Source organism: Bison bison, unplaced genomic scaffold (genome assembly GCF_000754665.1).
Source record: "Bison bison bison isolate TAMUID 2011002044 unplaced genomic scaffold, Bison_UMD1.0 scf7180017864464, whole genome shotgun sequence".
Classification (NCBI taxonomy): domain Eukaryota; kingdom Metazoa; phylum Chordata; class Mammalia; order Artiodactyla; family Bovidae; genus Bison; species Bison bison.
Genome location: NW_011495025.1, coordinates 7,910,693 through 7,930,033, shown reverse-complemented (window position 1 = coordinate 7,930,033; position 19,341 = coordinate 7,910,693).

Below are 19,341 nucleotides of genomic sequence, written 5' to 3'. Positions count from 1 at the left end.
TCTCCAAACCAGGCTTCAGCAATACGTGAACCGTGAACTTCCTGATGTTCAAGCTGGTTTTAGAAAAGGCAGAGGAACCAGAGATCAAATTGCCAACATCCTCTGGATCATGGAAAAAGCAAGAGAGTTCCAGAAAAACATCTATTTCTGCTTTATTGACTATGCCAAAGCCTTTGACTGTGTGGATCACAATAAACTGTGGGAAATTCTGAAAGATATGGGAATATCAGACCACCTGACCTGCCTCTTGAGAAATCTGTATGCAGGTCAGGAAGCAACAGTTAGAACTGGACATGGAACAACAGACTGGTTCCGAATAGGAAAAGGAGTACGTCAAGGCTGTATATTGTCACCCTGCTTATTTAACTTCTATGCAGAGTACATCATGAGAAACACTGGACTGGAAGAAGCACAAGCTGGAATCAAGATTGCCAGGAGAAATATCAATAACCTCAGATATGCAGATGACACCATCCTTATGGCATAAAGTGAAGAGGAACTGAAAAGCCTCTTGATGAAGGTGAAAGAGGAGAGTGAAAAAGTTGGCTTAAAACTCAACATTCAGAAAACGAAGATCATGGCATCCGGTCCCATCACTTCATGGGAAATAGATGGGGAAACAGTGGAAACAGACTTTATTTTTTCTGGGCTCCAAAATCACTGCAGATGGTGACTGCAGCCATGAAATTAAAAGACACTTACTCCTTGGAAGTAAAGTTATGACCAACCTAGATAGCATATTGAAAAGCAGAGACATTACTTTGCCAACAAAAGTCCGTCTAGTCAAGGCTATGGTTTTTCCTGTGGTCATGTATGGATGTGAGAGTTGGACTGTGAAGAAAGCTGAGTGCCGAAGAATTGATGCTTTTGAACTGTGGTGTTGGAGAAGACTCTTGAGAGTCCCCTGGACTGCAAGAAGATCCAACCAGTCCATTCTGAAGGAGATCAGCCCTGGGATTTCTTTGGAAGGAATGATGCTAAAGTTGAAACTCCAGTACTTTGGCCACCTCATGTGAAGAGTTGACTCATTGGAAAAGACTCTGATGCTGGGAGGGATTAGGGGCAGGAGGAGAAGGGGACGACAGAGGATGAGATGGCTGGATGGCATCACGGACTCGATGGACGTGAGTCTGAGTGAACTCCGAGAGTTTGTTATGGACAGGGAGGCCTGGCGTGCTGCGTTTCATGGGGTTACAAAGAGTCGGACACAACTGACTGACTGAACTGAACTGAATCCTCAAATAATTAAAGGTAATAATAACACTCAAAGCATATACTCTTTATCTCTGATGCCAGTGTTAACTCCACTTTACAAATAGTGAAAGGAAGGAAAACTGTATCTAACTGATTCTGTGGATGAACTGGATAATACACTCAGATGAGAAATTCTATCAGTGCTATCTTCCAATAGTGAAGACAATTATGTGTATGCTTTGGTGATAGCTTTTCCCCTCTAAACAGTTAACATTCCATGGCTCTTACATAGAATGATCATTCTTATGATTACAGAATCACTTAGCACATTCCTCTAACTTCCACCAAGATTACAGACTCAGAAAATCAGATGAAAACTTCAGCCCTCAAGTTTATCAAGTATTTTCTTGTTAAGATATTCCATTTAGTTCTTACATCCTAGCCTTGAGAGTGTAATAAGACCAACATGTTGTGATGTTTAGTTTCTCAGACATGTCCAAATTTGAGACCCTGTGGACTGCAGTATGCCAGGCTTCCCTGTCCTTCACTATCTCCAAGAGTTTACTCAAACTCATGTCCATTGAATCAGTGATGCCATCTAACCATCTCATCCTCTGTTGCCACCTTCTCCTCCTGCTCTCAATCTTTCCCAGCATCAGGGTCTTTTATAATGAGTTGGCTCTTCATGTCAGGTGGTCAAAGAGTTGGAGCTTCAGCTTCAGCACCAGTTCTTCCAAAGAGTATTCAGGGTTGATTTCCTTTAAAAGTGACTGGTTTGATCTCCTTGCTGTCCAAGGGACTCACAAGAGTTTCTCCAGCACCACAGTTCAAAAACTTCAATTCTTAGATGCTCAGCCTTCTTTATGGTCCAACTCTTACATCTGTACATGACTTTTGGAAAAACCATAGCCTTGAATATACAAAATTTTGTTGGCAAAGTGATGTCTCTACTTTTTAATATACTGTCTAGGTTTCTTATAGCTTTTCTTCCAAGGGGCAAGCATCTTTTAATTTCATGGCTGCAGTCACCATCTGTATTGTTTTTGGAGTCCAAGAAAATAAAATTTATCACTGTTTCCATTTTTTCCCCATCTATTTGCCATGAAATCCAACATAATTTCCCTTATGGCTTTAATTACAGAAGCTATGGTGGAAAAGGGAGTTCAAGGCAGAAATTAAAGACTGCACATTCTATGGGGTTTTGAGTGGGGTGCATTAAAAGCTAGTTTTAATGCAGAGAATTAAAGGCTACATAGTCTAACCTGTGGAAAAAGAATCCCATATAAAGCTGAAGAATAATAGTTCCAATCTATAGCACACCTAAGCACATGAGGCACCATCTTAGGTTCTTCTCAACTCTGAAGAATAAGTATTATTATTCCCAGTATTAAAGACAAGGAAAAATATGGAGTTAGCTTTTTTTTTTCTTTTTCACAACCCTGATACCCATCTTCAAAGTCCATACATTTCCTACCACTTAAGAAGTTTTAAAATCACCTTTAAATATAGTTTTTCTTTTTCTGCTATATGCCTTTTAGTTGATTTGTAGCTTGATTTAGTTGAGTTTACTTCCATTTATGGGAGAAGTCACAAATTTTCAAGAAAACAAACAGCTTCAAATTATGGGCAGTTACTTCTTAAATCCAGCTTTATGAAGGTATCTCAGCTGACTCATCTCTTAAACATGATTTGGGGCTTCCCTTCTGGCTCAGCTGGTAAAGAATCCGCCTAGAATGTGGGAGATCTGGGTTCAATCCCTGGCTTGGGAAGATCCCCTGGAGAAGGGAAAGGTGCCCAATCCATTATTAATGGACTGTATAGTCCGTGGGGTCACAAAAAGTCGAACACGACTGAGTGACTTTCACTTCTTGAAAGTCAAAAACAGCACAATCATTTGTGGATATGATGCATGAAAGAAGTTTATTAGTGGTTAACATGACAGCTCAATCGCAAATAAAGTTTTCAAACTTATAGCAATAAGTGTAAGAAACAAACTCTAGGAAATAAGCCATTCATGAATACAAGGGAAATTGTGAGAATTAAAACATTTTCTTTGAAATTATATTTATGATGAAAACTGTAAGTATGGAAATTTCCCTACCAGGTCATGAGCTGAGCTCATGACCTCCACATCACCAAACCATAGAACTTTTAAAAAAATTTTGTTGGGTATAATTGATCTAAAATGTTGTGCTAATTTCTGCTGGGTATGTACATATGAATTACTTTGCTGTGATATAAAAATATTCATTTTTTGTATTTATTATCAGTTCAGTTCAGTTCAGTCACTCAGTCATGTCTGACTCTTTGTGACCCCATGAATTGCAGCACGCCAGGCCTCCCTGTCCATCACCAACTCCCGGAGTTCATTCAGACTCAGATCCATCAAGTCAGTGATGCCATCCAGCCATCTCATCCTCTGTCGTCAAGTTCTCCTCCTGCCCCCAATCCCTCCCAGCATCAGAGTCTTTTACCATGAGTCAACTCTTCACATGAGGTGGCCAAAGTACTGGAGTTTCAGCTTCAGCATCATTCCCTCCAAAGAAATCCCAGGGCTGATCTCCTTCAGAATGGACTGGTTGGATCTCCTTGCAGTCCAAGGGACTCTCAAGAGTCTTCTCCAACACCATAGTTCAAAAGCATTAATTCTTTGGTGCTCAGCCTTCTTCACAGTCCAACTCTCACATCCATACATGACCACAGGAAAAACCATAGCCTTGACTAGACGGACTTTTGTTGGCAAAGTAATGTCTCTGCTTTTGAATATGCTATCTAGGTTGGTCATAACTTTCCTTCCAAGGAGTAAGTGTCTTTTAATCTCATGGCTGCAGTCACCATCTGCAGTGATTTTGGAGCCCCGAAAAATAAAGTCTGACACTGTTTCCACTGTTTCCCCATCTATTTCCCATGAAGTGATGGGACTGGATGCAATGATCTTCTTTTTCTGAATGTTGAGCTTTAAGCCATTTTCACTCTCCACTTTCACTTTCATCAAGAGGCTTTTCAGTTCCTCTTCACTTTCTACTATAAGGGTGGTGTCATCTGCATATCTGAGGTTATTGATATTTCTCCCGGCAATATTTGTATATATATTTTTTCACATGATTTTCCATTATGGTTTACCATGGGATACTGACTATAGTTTCCTGTTCTATATATTAGGGGTTTGTTCCCATAGGGAACATAGGGCTTTGTTTCCATACTATATATAATAGTTTGCATCTGCTGATCCCAAACTCCCAAGTCTTTTCCCCATCCCCTTCCTTCTTGGCAACCACAAGTCTGTTCTCTATGTCCATGAGTCTGTTTCTGTTTTGTAAATATGTTCATTCATATCTTATTTTAGATTCCACATGTAATTGATATCATACAGCATTTGTCTTCGGGGAAGGCAATGGCACCCCACTCCAGTACTCTTGCCTGGAAAATCCCATGGACGGAGGAGCCTGGTAGACTGCAGTCCATGGGTTGCTAGGAGTCAGACACGACTGTGTAACTTTCAAGTAGACAACCCGAGCGACTTCACTTTCACTTTTCACTTTCATGCATTGGAGAAGGAAATGGCAGGCTACTCCAGTGTTCTTGCCTGGAGAATCCCAGGGACAGGGGAGCTTGGTGGGCTGCCAGCTCTGGGGTCGCACAGAGTCGGACACGACTGTAGAGACTTAGCAGCAGCAGCAGCAGCAGCATTTGTCTTTCTCTTTCTGACTTAGCATGATAATCTCTAGTTGCATCCATATTGTTGCCAATGGCATTATTTCATTCTTTTTGTGGCCAAATAATACTCCATTTTGTACATATACTACACCTTCTTTATCCGTTCACCTGTCAGCGGACGTTTAGATTGTTGCTATGACTTGGCTATTGTAAAAAGTGCCGCTATGAACACAGGGGTGCAGGTATTTTTTTGAATTATACTCCAAAACAGAACTTGACTGTGTAGATGCATTGGATGAGTTTGAACTATAAGTAGAGTTTCTTCATGCAAATAGCAAGATCAGTCACACATTATGAAATATCCATTGAGTAGTTCTGTCAGTCATTGCACTAGTTATGGAGGTAGAGGAGGTAAAAAAACTCTTTCCCTCAAGGATTTACAGTCCAGCAGGGAAGACAAACAATATATAATTATAATGCAATTGTATTATGAAGGTATTTCTAGGTCAGAAATAGATTTTCTGGACCTTAAAGAATGCATCATTGCACTAAACATGTTTTTCCCAATTACATATTACTGCCCCAGACTGATTGTATTACAGTCTCACTCAAACAGGTCAAGCCTCAACCAAAAAACCTAAAGCAACTTTAGAACTATCACAAATTTCACTTGGAGAAGCAAAACATAATTTTTACACATTTCTATCATTTTGTTATTCAAATCAGATCAGATCAGTTGCTCAGTCATGTCCGACTCTTTGCGACCCCATGAATCGCAGCACGCCAGGCCTCCCTGTCCATCACCAACTCCCGGAGTTCACTCAGGCTCACGTCCATCGAGTCAGTGATGCCATCCAGCCATCTCATCCTCTGCCATCCCCTTCTCCTCTTGCCCCCAATCCCTCCCAGCATCAGAGTCTTTTCCAATGAGTCAACTCTTCGCATGAGGTGGCCAAAGTACTGGAGTTTCAGCTTTAGCATCATTCCTTCCAAAGTAATCCCAGGGCTGATCTCCTTCAGAATGGACTGGTTGGATTAGTCAAGTTTAAAGAACCATGCATTGAATATCTAGCATAGCACTACACTAAATGATGAAGGAAATAGTAAATTACATAAATGATAGAAATTCAGATGCATTCGAATCACATTTTAAGGATTTACTTTGAGAGAATCAGGTGATTTTAGAAAAAAACAAGATGACTGTTTTTACAAAAAAGAATTCCTGTGGAAAGTGAAAAACACAGCAGTGACTAAACATATTTAGAAAAGAAGTTATTTTGTGAAACAAAGTTTGCCAGGGAATGGGGAGATTGTCTTTACAGAGGGATATGCCAGAACTTTCAATATGCTGGTGATATTGCAAATTTCAAAGAAGGCGCCTAGTGTGAAAAGTTGTCCATAAACACTTGAGAAAAAGAGCAATCTTAACAGATAATCAAGAGTTACAACACTTTGGGAAAGTCAAAATCAAGATAACAAATCAAAGTAAAAAATCATGCTAAAAATACTATTAAGTATTTTGGATACATTTTAGAACCAAGAAGATTGCCTACTCCAACTTCCTTCTATTTAGGGAACCAAATTAAAGCATAAATTCTTTCCTTGACAAAACTTGGAACAGATTCCTTAGCCTGGGAGATTTTCCCCTCAAATATGAAGAAATATGTGTTAGCTATTTTTGAGTAGTAAGAATGTAAAAAATGTACATTTTTGAGAATTGGTGGTTTTTTTGTCCTTGAATAACTCAAAATTTCTTTGTTCTTCTGAATCAGATTTAGCAAGTAATTAGTGCATAATGAGAACCAGTTGTAGCATCAGACTCTATTTAGTTAAAGTGCATTTAAAAATACATAGGAAGGCAGATAATCTGTATTTTCTTTCTAATGACACTAACCTCATGAATGTTGTTGAAGAATATCTGATGATGGCATCAAAGGTCTGTTTTGTTGATTTCCAGAAAGCCCTTGGGGATTAATTTGCTCTCCATGCTTGATTCAATAATATATCTGAAGCAAATGGGAAGTTTGAATCAAAGATCAGCAGCATAGCAGTAAAGAAGTTCTCAAAGAAAGCCTAGTGATATGACTGCGCAAATATCAACTTGCTTCTTGGCTGATTGGCCATGCTCTAACTGCTGAGTGGAATGCTGAACCCTACCAGAAGTCTGTTCTAGAGGCAAAAGCCTCATTCTTAAATCCACACAAAGCAGGCAAATTACAGGCAGAAATTAATCAATCACAGGAAATGGTGAGTAGGAGGAAGACAAGACTTTCTTCATATCAGTGTAAGAGTATCTTGAGTGATCGCTGCAGATCTAGGGTGTTTTAGGGTTGTGTCAATTTCTTTTTCACTCAACACTCAAACTTCAGAAAGTGAAAGTGAAAGTCACTCAGTTGTGTCCAACTCTTTGCGACCCCATGGACTGTAACCCACCAGCCTCCTCTGTCCGTGGAATTCTCCAGGCAAGAATACTGGAATGGGTATCTGCCCAACCCAGGGATCAAACCCAGGTCTCCTGCTTTGCAGGCAGGATCTTTACCTCCTGAGCCACCAGGGAAGCCCTTCTAACTTCACAAGTTGTTTCCTTATCACATGTGAAGTACAAAGTTTGTCACATGTCTTCCAAGTGCTGATTCAGGGACCCATGCTCCAGTCCATTATTCCATGTCCGGTTCTAACTGTTGCTTCTTGACCTGCATAGATTTCTCAGGAGGCAGGTAAGGTGGTCTAGTGTTCCCATCTCTTAAAGAATTTTCCACAGTTTGTTGTGATCCACAAAGCCAAAGGCTTTAGCATAGCAATGAAGCAGAAGCAGATGTTTTCCTGGAATCCCCTTGCTTTTTCTATTATCCAACAGATGTCAGCAATTTGATCTCTGGTTCCTCTGCCTTTTCTAAATCCAGCTTGTACATCTGGAAGTCCTTGGTTCATGTACTGTTGAAGACTAGCTTGGAGAATTTTGAGCATTACTTTGCTAGCGTGTGAGATGACTGCAACTGTGCGGTGGTTTGAGCATTCTTTGGCATTGCCTTTTCTTTGGGATTGGAATGAAAACTGACCTTTTACAGTCCTGTGGCCACTGCTGAGCTTTCCAAATTTGCTGGCATATTGCGTGTAGCACAGTTGTAATGGTGATCTTGAAAAGATCAATTTCTAGTTACTCTGAAGAAGATTTGGGGTTTTCTAGAGATGGTAAGTGCTCCTTTTCCCCTTTGCAATGTCCTCTGAGAAAATATCTGTCATATCCACAAAATCAGACACACGGAAACAGGTACAGAGGACCATATAGAAAACTATGTAAACCTACACAAGCCCAGAAACAGGCAAACACAAATCATACCCCACCCTGATTCTGACCACAGACAAGGTCTGTACTGACTAGAATGCACACGGCCTTAAGTCAGATCCATTCCCTCTAGTACCATACACGTATTAGAGTTTAATAAGCAAAAACAAAAATTCCACGGAAACTACCACTACCATTGTCTGTGCCAGACATTTGCTCATTTTCTCTCAGATCCATATCCTGATTGTAGTGAGCTGACCTTGCAAATTTTTCTCAAGCTGCCCTAACTCTAGAGTTATAGTCTATGCTTCTGACTATGTGCAGTGAATGGAAGGCACAGGTCAAAATTGAAGACAGGAAGAGAGAGAATCTAAACTACTTCTTTCTGTCTGTTTTATGTCTAGTAGTAGCTGTCTATGGCCAGGCTCTTCCAGGCAACTCCTACTGATGTTCAAGATCCTAATGGACACCTTGGCTCTAAGCAGCCAATTTATGACCATGAGAAGATCTGGAGGATATACTTTATTAAGGACGAAGAACAAAACTATAGAAAACCCGGGTCATTTAAGACACACATGGAGCACATGTACAAATGCAGGACCACCAATGCCCTCATATTATTCGAGAAACACTATTTTTAGGTGCCAGAATTTGTTATCCAATACCAAATGTGATTTCAAACTGCAAATCAGTCACTTGATTAGCATGACAATCAAATGCTAAATCTTACTGTTCTTGCATTTGTTTATTCTTTTCATTCATTCCTGCATTGTATCAGATACCAAGCCACAACATGAGTGTATAAGAATAGATAATTCAGAGATCTGCTTGTAAGAGGGTCACAGCAGTGTGAGCAGGCAGACATGGAAATAGGTTGTTAAAATTGCAGAGGGGCAACTGAGTACACTAAATAGTGTTTAATGAATACAGAAGTGTTCCAAAATTCAGTGTTCTTGGAGTCAGGGATGATTTCCTGTGGATGTCATGGCCAACTGAACTGTTAAAGATCATTAGGAATTAGCTGGTTGGAGGTGCCACACCAAATTGCAGTTGGGGAGGGGAAGGGGATCATGGAAATGGGAAGCATTATAGGCAGAGAGGAATGAAAGGAAATGAGAAACATGTTGATGTGTGGGGGAAATGTTCAGCAGTCTGATTTTGTTAGTGAGCAAAGCACCAACCAGAGAGTGGTGACAGATGAGTCAAGAATAGTCAGGTCTCAGTAATTACAGAGCCTCTCCCACCGCAACATACAACTCACACTTGGTCCTGAAGGCAAAGGGGAGAACAGCATCTTTGATGCTGTTCAAGCAAGGCATGGCATGACAATCAAAGATTACCATTGTCCCTCAAACAGCTGATGGGCTTATAAAGGACTCAATATAAGCAGGGGTTAACTGTGTTGTGTACTTGGTATCAGCAGTGACTGTGGGACAGTTCTCCCTGAGTGACTACCAGTAATTGCTGACCAGGATATTGGATGTGGTCTGAGACTGGGGGGAAGTCTTCCTTAAATTGTGAGCTTCTAGAAGCTTGTGCTGTTTCTTCTCTAGTGCTGTTTGCTCCATAAATATTTTATGCATGAATAAACAAATGTACAATATGCATGGGGAATAATGCCTGTCCCTATACTCCCAGAAGCTGCTAGTTAATCAGCAGTATTTAGTGGCACCCACTATGTGAGCATGCCTTCACTCTTGGCCCCAGGGAGTCAGTGTCTCATGTTACACAGCACTTAGTTTTCTGTCGCCAACTCAGGAGCAAAGTATTGTGTGTTCGTGAAAACGAACCTGGTAGCTTCTATTCTGTATTTCTCAATGAACACTTACCAAGATGGTAGGGGTAATGCTAAAAACTGTATCAGGACTGCAAGTGAGTGCGTGTGATGAAGGCGGAGTAAAAGCTAAGGACTCAAATTTTACCTGATGTGGATGCAAAACTACACTTAGAAATTCTAACGACACAGGTGGAAATACTCTTTGGGAGTCACTGACAAAGTCACTCTTTGGGAAATACTCTTTGGGAGTCTTGAGGAGTGCTGAGAGCATGGCCAGAAGGAGCATGGCAACCAAGCAGGGTGTCCTGGGAGATTCATGAACCTCAAAACCACCTTTGCAGTTCTAGTGCATTTGCATCTGTGTATAAAACCTAATATGCTGCAGTGGAATATTCTAAGAAGCAGAACAATGACCTGACTGGGTATGTGGTATTTGGTAGGATGGTGATATTTTGTGAGGCAAGTTACAAAGTGCCATAAGGACAGTCTATTATAATGGCTGCTGCTGCTACTGCCGCTAAGTGGCTTCAGTCGTGTCTGACTCTGTGTGACCCCATAGACGGCAGCCCACCAGGTTCCTCTGTCCCTGGAACTCTCCAGGCAAGAACACTGGAGTGGGTTGCCATTGCCTTCTCTAGTGCATGCTAAGTTGGGTCAGTCATTGTCTGACTCTGCGCGACCCTACAGACAGCAGCCCACCAGGCTCCTCTGTCCACAGGATTCTCTAGGCAAGAATACTGGACTGGGTTGCCATTTCCTTCTCCAATTATAATGGCAAACTAGGGCAAAGCATGACTGGAAGCTTTCTGGGATGTGTTAGAAGCTTATCAGCTGGTCAGTGAGAATATCTAATCAGGACAACAGGCTCACCCACTTGAGTAGTACAATGATTATGGATTTCCCCCACATCACGAAATATTGTTAAGCTACTTGTGTCATATTATTAGTGACTTTTTCATGTGGTTTTGAGTTCTTCAATCCATTTGAATATTAAATCTAAGCCCAAATTTCTATTGTAGTAATGTCATAAACCGCTACATAGCAAATTAGGAATATGTGGTACACAGTCAGCAGACAGGAATCGGAAACAAACCACCCTTGAGTGTCCTGCTTTTGTTTCTGTTAGGTGTGGAACAGATGGCAGAAAGTGAAGAAGAACTAAAGAGCCTCTTGATGAAAGTGAAAGTGGAGAGTGAAAAAGTTGGCTTAAAGCTCAACATTCAGAAAACTAAGATCACGGCATCCGGTCCCATCACTTCATAGAATATAGATGGGGAAACAGTGGAAACAGTGGCAGACTTTATTTTTTGGGCTCCAAAATCACTGCAGATGGTGATTGCAGCCATGAAATTAAAAGACACTTATTCCTTGGAAGGAAAGTTATAACCCATCTAGACAGCATATTAAAAGAGCAGAGACATTACTTTGCCAACAAAGGTCCATCTAGCTAAGGCTATGTTTTTTCCAGTGGTCATGCATGAATGTGACAGTTGGACTATAAAGAAAGCTGAGCACCGAAAAATTGATGCCTTTGAACTGTGGTGTTGGAGAAGACTTCTGAGAGTCCCTTGGACTGCAAAGATATCCAATCAGTCCATCCTAAAGGAGATCAGTCCTGAGTGTTCATTGGAAGGACTGATGTTGAAGCTGAAACTCCAACACTTTGGCCACCTGATACAAAGAACTGACTCATCTGAAAAGACCCTGATGCTGGGAAAGATTGAAGGTGGGAGGAGAAGGGGAAGACAGAGGATGAGATGGTGGATGGCATCACTGACTCAATGGATATGAGATTGAGTAAACTCCAGGAATTGGTGATGGACAGGGAGGCTTGGCATGCTACAGTCCATGGGGTTGCAAGAGTAGGACACGACTGAGGGACTGAACTGAACTGAACTGAGGTGTGGAACAGAAACAAGAGGGAGTAGCTATAGGATAAAGGGAAGAACCAGAAGTGAATGACTTCCCAGAAGTCAAAGCAGCAAAACAAGAGAGCTCTCAACTGGGTGGATGCATAAAGCATTTTGTATTTGGTCCACTGCTTGATGAGATCTTTGGCAACCTTCCTCAGAGCTGTTTTGATGGAATGTAGGAGTAAGGAAGTGTCTAAGCCACAGGCAAGTGAAGTGAGCTGTGACTACTAAAAATTTGGGGAGAACTTTGGCACAGAAAGTAGAGATAAAATTCTCTCCATAGTTCTCTATTCCATACCACTCTCATTCTACTTGGAACACTACTAATTCACTTTGTCTAGAAGCAAGAGAGATAGAAAGAGAAAAAAAAATGTTTAGAGCAGTGAGGCACATGCAGATCTACAAGGAGCCCTGACTTAATGATATAGCTAAAGCTCAATAGTCTTCTCTTTCTTTAAACAAAGTAAGAAATGGATAGACGAATGTATTTTTGTTTCTTTATTCAAGGTCCAAGGCAACATATTCCTTATTCATTTCCCCCGCCAAATATTCTAAGCTTTCTATAAATGTCCATTTAAAAATCCACAAAGGAAAAGTTCACAAATACATAAATATGGAAGTTGTCAAGTTTTGATTATGCCCCAAATCAGGACCCATTAGCAGCTATTTACTTTCTCCTGCATAGACATATCTTTTGGATATGCATCTGTCATGAAACTCATGTCATATTTCTTCCTCCAAATAAATTAAAATGTGACAATCATTTCCAGCTTCTCGCAAAGTCCACATGCCATCATCAGTGGTCAAAAGCTACTGGAGCATTCTGACTTTCCCTACTGTCACTTATTCCATAATATTCATTGCAGACAGTGAAATCACTTTCCCCTATTTTTCCATAAAATCTGGTGTTTACTAAATAGTCACACTATGGAGAAAAACTGATATAACTTTTTTTTTTCTATTAGAAAAGCATCTGTGTTAAAAATGCAGCAATTAGTCGAGAAACAATTTGGGAAACATGTTTAAGTAAAGGTCATAGAGGTTTATTTTTTTATTTCCAATAGCAACACATTTTATTTTTAAGACATGGACAGAAAATGTTTTGTTCAAGGAGAGAAAGCTCTTAGGTATCATATTTTACGAACGGGCATTTTTTATCTACTGTATACCACACTACCCTGGGTAAATTTTTATTTCTGATCACTAAGCAATTTCAGTGTTTTGTCTGCCCATCATTAAACTCTCAGCCTTATTTAGATTTCTCTCTTTGACTCTCGTGTCCATTTTTTCTCCAGTTGTGACACCTGAGTGACTTCACTGAACCTCAAGATTCTAAAATGATTCTATCTGCTTCTTTCTCTCCAAGAAATAGTTTATTCTCTTTCAAACCTCAGCCATGTACCTCCAACAGTCACATTCAACTCTATGTGAAAAAATAAACTAATTATCTTCTCCTCCAAGTCTGCTCCAGCTCCAAAATATTTGGTAAATTAAGACACCATTCTCTCAAGCTCAAAAACCTTCTCAATAGTCTCAATAATCTTCTCTTTCCAAAAAAAAAAAATTCTCTTTCTTTAAACAAAGTAAGAAATGGATAGACGAATGTATTTTTGTTTCCTTATTCAAGGTCCAAGGCAACATATTGCTTATTCATTTCCCCTGCCAAATATACTAAGCTTTTAATAAATGTCCATTTAAAAATCCACAAAGGAAATGATCACAAATACATAAATATGTAAATTGTCAAGTTTTGATTATGCTTTAAAACCATTTCTCTCTTCTAGTTCTTCACCATAACAAACTCTTTATCAAATCTTATTAATTTTTCCAAGAAATTGTCTATTCAAGTCAGCTTGTCCTCTTCATCTCCAGTGCAATCCTCATAATGAATATGAACCCTCTTTTCCAAGCAAGTTCAACAGCTTCCTGTCTATTATTCTGTTACCACACGTCTTTTATCTCTCCAGTCCATCTGGGATACTCTTTTCAGAGCTGTTTATATGAAATAAAACTGTTCATTCGCTCACCTTGGAAACCTCCATTGATTCCAAATCCTTTACAATACAAAGTGCGAATCCTTAGCATGACTTAACATTCTTTATAGTCTCCTTCCAAGCTCTCTCCAGACTCATCTGCTGCCTGGACTTCTCACAGATCTTCTAAACATCCTTCCATTATATGAATCTGTTCCCTTTATTCACATAGCTCTTTGTACCTAAAATATTCTTAACTTTTTGGTCCTACTAGTAAATTCTTGGACATTTTCCAAAATTTGTGATAGGAACAGAAACTGCCTGCCCTTATCTGTGTTCTCATCTTCTGGTTTGGAATAATAACAGATACGAAGCCATATGATCAAGTTCCAGATGATGAAATGTGGGCAAAAGTGGTATTTTCCATTTCTAGGCATGGCTCCCCAAATTATCTGCATAATTCTCTATGAGGAATCTCTTCTGCTTATATGCTATCAGAGTGCACAGGATCAAGGGAAAGCCCTTGAAGCTTCAGAATATGGTTTCAGGAAGCCTGACTCACTGAATGACTCCAGGGATCAATGCTCCTTACCAATCAACATTGCAATTGTGACTTAAGCAAGAAATAAACTTTTATTAGTCTCAGTTACTAAGATTTAAGAATTATTTGTTACAGCAGCTCTTATTACTTACACAATGAACTAACAGGGTGAGTATTTTCAAAGAGAGATAGCTCTTTCACGTTTGCTATTATGTTAACAAGTTCATGCCCCCTTACAAAAGCATAACATTTTACACTTTTTTTTTCCTGCTAAAGTTGTGTTTTCTAAATGAGATTTTCCCAGGGAATATTGTCCAAGAGTAGATAACAGGGATGTTCTTTTAAAAATTAATTTCACGAACAAATACATTTGGGAAAGACTAGCTTAAATACACTTAAATAAGCACGTGTGACTATAGAGTACATTTAATTACAGACATCTCAGTCTTTAATGTACTAAAGAGCTTTGGGAATCTCCAAGAGGAGTTAGAGCGATATTTTTCAAACCTCTTTAACTAAGGAGTCCTTTTTCAAGGCACATTTGTCAATAACTCTTTAAACAGATTTTCAACTAATACACTGTGAGATTTACAAGGTATGCTGTAATAAGGTTTGTGACCTTTGTGAAGGCAGGGTCTGTATCATGTTCAGGTCTGCATCAGTAGTAGGCAGCACATTACCACTCATAACAGAGAATTTGAATTATTGGTTAGAATGTGACTATTTTTCAATAGATAGTCTTTGTTTTCACACCAAGCCAATAATTAAAAATAAATTTAGTCCTGCACGTTCTTCCTTCAAAACATATCCTTTTATCAAACTGCTCATAAGCAATGCAGATTTATTGGAGTTTATTGAAAAAGCTTGTGATAAATAATGGAGAGAGTTTGTGTTGCACACTAAACTACAAGCAAAGATATAAAATCCTGTTCCTAATACCATCCCTCTTTTGCTACCACCTCATGCGAAGAGTTGACTCATTGGAAAAGACTCTGATTCTGGGAGGGATTGGGGGCAAGAGGAGAAGGGGACCACAGAGGATGAGATGGCTGGATGGCATCACTGACTTGATGGACGTGAGTCTGAGTGAACTCCGGGAGTTGGTGATGGACAGGGAGGCCTGGTGTGCTGCGATTCATGGGGTCGCAAAGAGTTGGACACGACTGAGTGACTGATCTGATCTGATCTGACAAAACTGCATATTTTTTTCTGCTATATAGTTTCTAAAAGTCATTCTCAATTTCTTTCTTTTTTAAATTTTTCTTATTGGAGTATAATTGCTTTACAATGTCATGTTAGTTTTCATCGTACAAAGAAGTGAATCAGCAGTCTGTGTTTGTGTGTGTGTTGTGTGTATATATATATATATATACCCTCCCCCTTGAACCTCCCGCCCACCCCATCCCATACTACCACTCTAGGTCATCCCATAGTAAGGTCCCTGTGCCCCTGTGCTATACAGCATGTTCCCACTATCTATCTTATGGATTGTAGTGTATATATCCGGCTTCCCTGATGGTTCAGACATCTACCTGCAATGCAGGAGACCCGGGTTCAGTCCCTGGGTTGGGAAGATTTCTTGGAGAAGGAAATGGCAATCCACTCCAGTATTCTTTGCCTGGGAAATTCCAAAGACAGTGGAGCCTGGCAACCTACAGTCCACAGGGTTGCAAAGAGTTGGATATATACACAAAGTGTATATATCATTATACGCCAATTCTAATTTGCCAATTCAACCCACCCCCCCCTTTCCAAGAACAGTTTGATTCTTTTTCAATTCCCTCAATCCAGTACACAGTGGAATCACAAGCACTGGAAACTCAGGAAGTGGCCTTTCTAAGCATCTATTCATTTCCCTAACCAGGATGCTTCTACTGCGATAATATTTCATGTATGTCATTCTATAGTAGTATTCTTTACTTATATTTTTCTCATGAAAGCTGAGGTACTAATACCCCTGCCATGTTTTTCTCTTAACTGGATAAAAATAAAAATATACTTAGATCTTTATTATAATTTATATTATTTTTACATTATATTTTTTATATTCTACCTTACCTGAGACATGAAATACATTAAAAACATTAGCACATGTAGTAGAACTTTATAAATATGCATATGTAGTCTAGGTGGTAGAAAAAATATGCAATATAATACTCAAAAAAGCTCAATCTGATCATAGCCATCATTATCATCATCATTAGAAGAAAAAGGAAATAAGAAAAAGAAATAACTATTGATTGTTTATCATATACCAAGTACTTAACTTACCTCTCCCAAATACAAATTTCATTTAACACACATAATATTCTCACTTTAAGTTTGGTACTACTCATATTAGGAATTCTGATGGCTCTATTCATATGGCAAAAATCAATCACACTCTTTCCTCTCTCCAAATTCTAAAGTGATTGAGAAACTACAGGTAGCTATGAAAATATTAGTTTTTCCTAACATAAGGCTGCACTGAAGAAGACCATTTGGAAATAAGGGCAAAACCTGGCTTTATATTTCTTCATCTTGAATTGACTTAGTAAAAACTTTAGCCCCTCTCCCAAATAATGCCAGGTGAAAAAATAATAGACTGTAATTGGTAGGCTAAGGGTTTCCTGGTAGCTCAGCTGGTAAAGAATCTGCTGCACTGAAGGAGACCCTGGTTTAATTCCTGGGTTGGAAAGAGCTCCTGGAGAAGGGATAGGCTGCCCATTCCAGTATCCTTGGGTTTCCATGGTGACTCAGACAATAAAGAATCCACATGCAATGCAGGAGAACTGAGTTCAATCCCTGGGTTGGGAAGTTCCCCTGGAAAAGGGAATGGCAACCCACTCCAGTATTCTTGCCTGGAGAATTCTCCATGGACAGAGATGACTGGTAGGCTGCAGTCCACAGGGTCTCAGAGACTCAGACATAACTGAGCAGCTAAGGACAGCACAGCACACAATAGGCCAAAGAAGAAAAGTCACATGATCATATAAACACATGGAAAGAAACTGGCAAATCCAACAACCATTCATGATTAAAAACTCACAGAAAACTAAAACTAGAAGGGAACTTCCCCAATTTAATTTTTTTAAAACCTAGAAAAGCCTAAAATTAATATAATACTTAATGGTGAGAAACTATAAGATCAGGAAAAAGATTAAGAATCTTTTTCAACATAATATTATAAACTATGCTGCTGCTGCTGCTGCTGCTGCTGCTGCTGCTAAGTCGCTTCAGTCATGTCCAACTCTATGCGACCCCATAGACGGCAGCCCACCAGGCTCCCCCATCCCTGGGATTCTCCAGGCAAGAACACTGGAGTGGGTTGCCATTTCTTTCTCCAAAGCATGAAAGTGAAAAGTGAAAGTGAAGTAGCTCAGTCGTGTCAGACTCTTCACGATCCCGTGGACTGTAGCCTATCAGGCTCCTCCATCCATGGGATTTTCCAAGCAAGAGTACTGGAGTGGGGTGCCATTGCCTTCTCCAATTATAAACTATAAGATCAGGTAAAAGATTAAAAACCCTTTTCAACATAATATTAGAAATTCTAGTTAATGAATGAGATACGAAAAGGAAATGAAAGGCATGAAAATTAAGAAATGAAACTATGCTTGCAGATGACATGATTGTGCAGATCTTGAAACCGTGCTATAATTGCTATGAGTTTCAAGGCTTTTTCATTGTTTGTTTTTCACTTTTTTGATTCTTTCAGACTGACTTTTCAACAAATGTTGCTGGAACAAGTGGATATCCACATGCAAAAAAAAATCTAAACATATTATACCATTCACAAAGATAACACAAAATGGATCAGAGATCTAAATGTAAAATGCAGAACTATAAAACTCCTAGTAGATAACATAGCAGATATCTAGATGACTTTGGAATTCAATGATAGCTTTCATAGCTACACAATCAAATACAGAGTTAAAATAATTTATTGGTCAATAATACTGTATTGTAATTCAAAACTTCTGGTCTGTGAAAGACAAAGTCGAGGGAATGAGAAAACAAGTCATAGACTGGGAGAAAATAGCTACAAAAGATATATCTGATAAAGAACTGTTATCTAAAATATACATAGAACCCTTGAAACTCAATGATAAGATGAAGTATCTGACTAAAATTAAGCAACGGACTTGAAGATACACCTCAACATTTTAAAAATATACATAGCAAATAAGCATATGAAAGTATGCTCCGTTATCATATGTCATTGTGAGTGCTCATTTGCTCAGTTGTGTCCAACTCTTTGCACCCCTTTGGACTGTAGCCTGCTAGGCTCCTCTGTCCATGGGGTTTAGGGACTTGCAAATTAAAACAACAATGAGAAACCACTACAAACTTATTGGAATGACCAAAATATGGGACACTGACAGTGACTGCTGGCAAGACAAGAACACAAGGATGTGGAGCAACAGGAACTCTCATTCACTGCTGGTGGGAATGCAAAATAGTAGAGCTATTTTGAAACACTGTTGAGTAGTTTGTTGTGAGACTAAACATACTGTACCATATGAGTCAGCAAGCATGTCCCTTGGTATTTATACAAATGAGCTGAAAACTTAGGTTCACAAGAAAATGTGCACACAGATGTTTACAGCAGCTTCATTCATAATTGCTAAAACTTGGAAGCAACAACATAGACTTCAGGAGTTGAATGGATAAAGCAACTGACACATTTAGATAATTGAATATTATGTGGCACTAAAGAGAAATGAGCTGTCAAAGGATGAAAAGAAACGGAGGAAACAAATGCATGTTACTAACTGAAAGAAACTAATCTGAAAATTCTACATGCTGTACAATTCTAACCATATGATACTCTGGGAAAAGGCAAAACTATGGAGAAAATAGACAGATTAGTGGTTGTCAGGGGGAGTGAAAAGAATGTTTAAAACAATGAAACTATTCTGCATGATGTTATAATGGTGGATACATGTTATTATACATTTATCAAAACCTATAAACATAAAACACCCAGAAAGAATACTAATATAAGTTACGGACTTAGAGAG